Source organism: Tachypleus tridentatus, chromosome 6, assembly GCF_004210375.1.
Source record: "Tachypleus tridentatus isolate NWPU-2018 chromosome 6, ASM421037v1, whole genome shotgun sequence".
Classification (NCBI taxonomy): Eukaryota; Metazoa; Arthropoda; class Merostomata; order Xiphosura; family Limulidae; genus Tachypleus; species Tachypleus tridentatus.
The window spans coordinates 53,762,384-53,769,124 of NC_134830.1; positions in this window are offsets into that span (position 1 = coordinate 53,762,384).

Genomic DNA, 6,741 nt, shown 5'->3' on the forward strand with positions numbered 1-6,741 from the left:
TCTCTTCAGGCTCCATTCAGTGAATGTTTGTCATGAGGTTTTTTCTGTAGTATTCTTGATCCATTAGAACACTTATTTTGTTGTTGTTGAACACCATTCAGTAGATTGGTGGACCTCAACTATTTTTTGTCATTACTTTTAGGTTCCATCTAAGAATCTACTCTGTTGTGCTTTAGGATTGTTGTCTTTATTATCTCTTGCTCCCCCTCCCTTTTGCATTTATCATTCTTTATGAGCACATGGTTTTGGAAAAGTACATTAGCATTTTTGTGGTTCTGTCCAATCAATAAATGATGTTAAAGTTGTATTTCTGAAATTTCTGTAGCCATCTTATCTTCCCTTCTTGATTGCAAAAATTCGCCAGTCGCTCCAATGCTACACAATACATTCAGAATGTAAGCTTTTGTCTGTATAGGTAACAAGTAAAGTAACTTCAGACTAAAACAACATTTAGTAGCACTTTACAAATTGTACAATACCTTTTTTTTTCTGCAGTACTCACTGTTTCTTATAGGTAATCACGTTTCTTTCATGTTGTACTTATGATAACACTGCTCCTACTGTAAAATCATTAACATCTATATTTTAAATGAATACATCTTCAAAAGCTGATTTTGCTGACACAGAAGTAATGATTAATTCTTTCTTCACTGTTTTGACTACTTTTTCACAATCAGCAGTCCGACAAAATTGATTTGGTTCTTCAAGTACTTTGCTCCTCCAGTGGCACATTGGTATGTCTGCAGAATTACAACACTAGAGTGCAGACAGCCCACTGTATAGCTGTGCTTAACTTCAAATAAAGGGCAGGCTATGTCAAAGATTGATTTTACAGAAGGGTGATAATAAGAGCACAATTGTAGATATCTTCTTACCTCACACACTTTTTTTATGTTGGCTTATTTTGACCAGATTACGTCTTAGTTTGGACTCTAGACATTTTCTCTACTAATTATGTGTCTTGTGAAACACAACTTTAGATTATCTTTCCTTAACCAGTCCAGAACTTTTTGTAGCCCAGTATAAGCATTGTCAAAAGGTCTTGTATATGTAATCATGGCATCCATGAAGATGAGTGTGACTTTTATGGGTAGTTCAGAGAGCACATACTCCATCATTTGTTGAAATACAGCAGGCACATTATATAATACAAATAGTAACACAGTATATTGCCAAAATCCATTTCCTGCATTAAAGGCTTTTTTTTTCTTTACTTTGTTTAGCAACACATGATGACAACATCCACACTTAAGGTCCAATATTAAAAAGCATTTGATTTGATAAAAAGCATTATTTGTGACCTTACCTTCAGATGGTCAATGCAGAATTTTTTACATCCATCCTTATTTTTTTTTAACAAGTACTATGGGTGATACTCATAAACTAGAACTCACTCTATTGGTCCTTGTTTCTTTGTGGCTTCTATCTATTTACAAATGGTAGTTGTCTGGTTAACTGACATGTTGGGACTGCATCTTCAATCTTAAGGGACATTTTATTTGTTTGGCTTAAATTATGAAGTCCACTGGAGAAGGTATCATGATATTCTGTAAGTTAGTCATGTAATTTCTGACAGTGATTATCTGTAAGGCTTCAAAGCTCTGGTCATACAGTTTTTGTAATTGAGGTTGTAGGTTTTTATGTGAGGATTTGACACCACTCAGAGGTGACTACTTCTGATGTTCTTTGATATGAAAGTATTACCTGTATAGCTTCATATTTTGCAATGTCCCATCTAGACCTGAATTGAAAGTTAGAGTCTGTTGTGTTCATGGTCCTAATGATAATATTTTTATTCTTTAGATCCACAAGAGTTCCAACCATTAATCCATTAGTACCTGCCAGAGTATTTGGTTATACTATGGCCTAGTCTGTAGATTTGAATTTATATCTAGTAATTCCTGATGTAAGTATCTTACTGTTTGGTGATATAATGTTCATCATCTCTGTTTCCATTGGAAATTTAACTTCTGGTGTAGCACTTGCCATGCAGTTCACAGAGATTTCCTGGTCATAAAGTATAAATCTATTTGAAGCTAACTTGACCTGACTTTCATATTTACTCATGAAGTTTATTCCCAGTATGCATTTTTCCTTAATGTGAATTACCAATACATCATCAGATGTAGAGAAAATTTCTACAGAAAGGTAGCATCTAAATTTTCTTTTGATGGGACCTTATGTTCATTCACTATTTGCATCACTCCCACTTCTTTCTTCATCTCTGAGGACAATTTTCCTCTTTTATTAACAAATTGAGTTGAACAACTGTAGCTGTAAGACCTGTGTCAATCAATATACTGCAAGAGTTTTCTTGGATTGGTTTCATTTGGCAATTAACTTTTTATTTCACAAGTCCAACTAATTCATGTTTTCCAATATTTGATAAGTACTTTGTTGTTTTTTGACCTTGAGACACATCTTTGAGGTAATGTCTTCTTGGTGTTTATTTCTCGCAATTTATGCTATAACAGCCAAATTTTCCATGTCTATAACACTTTTTTTCTTTCTGGTATCAATTAAGAAGTTTTTGTTACTTAGAACCTTTTGTCTGTAATCCTTAGTAATATGTCCTTTCAATTTAGTTACTCTTGAAGCACTCATTGTGCTATGGTTTATTCCCTCTATTTTGTTTAACTGACTCTGATACTATCAACTCTTACGCCATCAGTAAGGGGGAACTGATGTTTCAATACCACATGATTTAATATTCTAATCACTTAGAGATAGTGATATTAGTAAAGTACCTGGAACTTTGATGGATTTAAGTTTCAGGGCCAACTGTAGTACTCTTTAAAAATATACATCTAGCTTGCTTCAGTCTGCTCTTGATGTCCTCGCCTGTATGGCGTCTATAAATTGGTCAAGTGACAATGGGTCCATCATCTTCTCAAGGAGTGTCCAAGTGAGATAACTGACTAAAGCTTTCCTAATCTGCAAGTTTGGCTAAGACCTCTTCTTTCCTCTGTGACCATCCTGGAACTTTACTCTTGATACTTCTTTATGGTGCATCATCCCAAATCTGTTGGATGAGACAGCTACTAATGTACGATAATTATTTTGCTCCCAGGTGGAAGGTTACTTCATGTTGTTCAAGCAGGTTCTTCTGAATGGGCGGCATTATCGATGGCTTGTTGGTCACTATTCCATATGTTTACCCTGGAAACGATTTCAAAATAAGTCTGGTATACTTTCCATAATACCTCACCCTCCATAGTTCATTGGTTTCTCAAATGACCAACTAAATTTTTGAACTTGACTTGTGTTACGCATTATAATTCATCTCGGATGAGTGATTCGTTATGTTACCTACGTCATGTACTGTGATTTCAAATAGCCAAAATTTGAATTAAGAAGTTAATTAAATGTCGAAATATATCACGTTTATTATATTTGCCAACAAGATTGATACACAGTCTTCTTTCTTAACAGAAGTATATTTTAATATACAAACAACAATATAGTTTATAATGACGGTAATTACAAATAGCTATTACAAAATAATGATTTATATACAAAAGCTTTACAAACAATACTGTCTTCTATCTGGTCTGAAACTGAATATTTTATTGACTGTGCATGGAGAGCAATTTAATTCTAATTTATACACAAAGGTTTTAAAACTTAACAACAATATTAAGTTATGAAAACGAAAGACCTTTGAAACGTCGTCCTCTACACTTATGTCTCCGCAAGAGGCAGTTGCCGTCCATTCTACAAAGTCTCGTCAATATTAAGTTTTTGTCTCGTCTGGAATTAAATACTTTGTCGACGATTTACGAGATTACTTTTATTTTGACACACACATATATTTCGCTTGACAGGAACGCTAGCTAGCTTTATTTATTTTTTCAGCGACAATATCTAATGCCCTCGTAAAAATACAAGTTCCCTAGGTCATTCACTGAAGACTGTAATGTTCGAAATCTACAAACATTCCTGGTCAAATATCTGTTGTCTTCTGATTAATAAGCGTTTGCCATAATTATAGCTTTTGAAGCTTGTAGCGTACCAAGTGCAGCAAACAATAATGTTTTATTGTCTCTTGGCGCGTCGATTTATAATATTTAGGCGAAGTACTAGAAAGTTCAGTTGGCCCAACAATATTCGAAAATACGCCAGTGTTTTCGTAAAACTTGTATTGTTGATTATTACTCTCGAGAATCTACACATTTAGAGAACAGGCGGGACTTGTGCAATGCATATTTAACAAATAAGTTACATACATTTCTAAATATATTTTAAACTGAAACAAACATAGCTATTAAAATAATATTAAATCCCTTACACTTGATATTGGCATCAGTGGAATGGTCCCGAAATATCCTTCTGGAAAGAAAGGACAAAAGAAGTGATCATAGTTGTGGACCAAATACATTCTCGTATTCCATATTTAGTAGTAAATGACATCCCTAGCTGAGACTCCTGATCTAATGCAGATAAAGATGTGGCTGGTTTAATTTTCAAATTTAATAATTCGCCATTCCTATTTTGATGGTGCTTCTCTATACCCCATTGTTGTCTTTCTTCACTTCACCTTTGGCCATCTCAATACCTTCTTATAGTTCACTCTTGACTTCATCAGTGGTTTTCTGTACTACTTCTATCTTGTTATTACAGCGTTTTCATACTTCAATTTTACTGCTGTAATCTCTCTCTACATCTCTTATCACTGCCCGGCATGGCCAGGTGGTTAAGGCATTCGACTCGAAATCCGAGGGTCGCGGGTTCAAATCCCAGTCGCACCAAACATGTCACCCTTTCAGCCGTGAAGGCGTTATAATATTACGGTCAATCCCACTATTCGTTGGTAAAAGAGTAGCTTAAGAGTGGGCGGTGGGTGATGGTGACAAGTTGCCTTCCATCTAGTCTTACACTGCTAAATTAGGTACGGCTAATGCAGATAGCCCTCGAGTAACCTTGCGCGAAATTCAAAACAAACAAACTTTTATAACTTAATTGATCTTGTATTCAACAAGATTTATTTTCATTTAATTTTTTCAGACTACTGAACTTTTAACAACTGAGTTTTTCTTTCTTAACATTTTTATAAGCTTGAATGTTATAAGTTATATGCCACATTTACAATCAAATTATCTTAACTTACACGTACAGAGTAACTCAGTACAGGCAAGTTGCCAGTTCAGAAAATGAGTTCTAGATTTTGACTTTGTGTTCCCTCACCACACACATACAATATACACAAACTTAAATCTTATTTATTATACTTTCAGATTAGGTTTGTTGTGTAATTGTTCTGTGGTTCCGTTTCTGGAACGAACAGCATTTATAATAATACCTCTGTGGAAAATGCTGTTTTGTTTGCATTTGGAAAATAACCACAGTATTATCTCATCTCCAAATATCGACCAACACTTGTTTATGGATGTGTATCTCAGTTTTTCTAAAATAAGTTAAAGTTCTCTAGTAAAAAATACATTTTAGACACAAAACAGTAACATTTTTTCCCCCGAAAACTGCTATTTTTCAACCCTCTTTTTTTCAATATTATCATTTTCAATTCATTACAGTTTTCCGAATCTTTACGAAAGGCACAAAAATTATAGTTATTTTGTGTATTAGACAATAAAACCAAGTGAAAGAATTAGTTTCATTACAAAGGAAATTTTACTGCCATGTATACCTCGTATATATATATTCAATGATATAACATTGATATTGGTGTACTTTCTGATACTGAAGTAATGTCAAGGATACAGAAAGCCAGTCCAGCCTTGGGAAGAGTGTCAAGGCCATTCAGTAAAAATAAATCGACTGTCTATGAAATTAAAGGTATACGAAACAGTAGTCGTCACCTCTCTGCTCTATGGTTATGGAACATGGGCCCTCTGCTGTAGGTATGTAAAAGAGCTTGAACAATTCCACGTGCATCTGTTGGCAAAACAGGATCAGCAACCAAGAAGTCCTCGATAGGAATGGTACAACTAACGTTGAATCATTGTTGCTGAAAGTCCAACTTTGATGGATTGTCCATATCATCCGGATGTAGGAAACCAGAATATCAACTGAAATTTTCAAGTGAAGAATATTTTTTCTTCTCTTTGCATCACTCGCGAGATTAAAGTTTATTAATTAAGTGAATGACAGTAAATTTTGACGTAGTGGTTGTGATGTTGAGTAGCTAGATTAACCTTTACTAGTGGGTGGGAAAGTGTTAATACGTGATTGTTGTGTGGACTGGATTGGTTAGAGTGTGAAGTAAGCGTAATTAATAGAGAGAAATGAAAGCCTGAAGAGTCCAGGAAATCTGTGAGTTTCGGGCTGAAGACAGGAAGTCGCTGTGAGGAAGAAGGGTTGATGGTAAAAGAAACGTGACGGAATTTGATGCAGACCAAAGTTGTGACGAAAGCATTTTATAAATGTGACGAAATTTGATGCAGACCGAAGATGTGACGAAAGCTTCTTATTCCAGTGTTAATCGTATTCTATAAACGAAAAGTGGTAAAATAATATTCAGCAATACGCTAAGAAATTTTGAACACGTTGACGTCTCTTTACAACTAAAATTTAGGTAGGAAATTAAGAGTACTCTAATCCACAACCACCTGCCAGAAAGGAATTGTATTTTGTATTCAGAATTACAAAGAACTTAGGTTTCTAGAATAAATTCAGTTTTGAGGTAAACATGTACAAAAAAATTCCAAAGAGGCTCGTGTTATATTATCTAACATCCTTTCAGACATCTGAATGAACTGAAAATTATCACGTATATTAGGATTA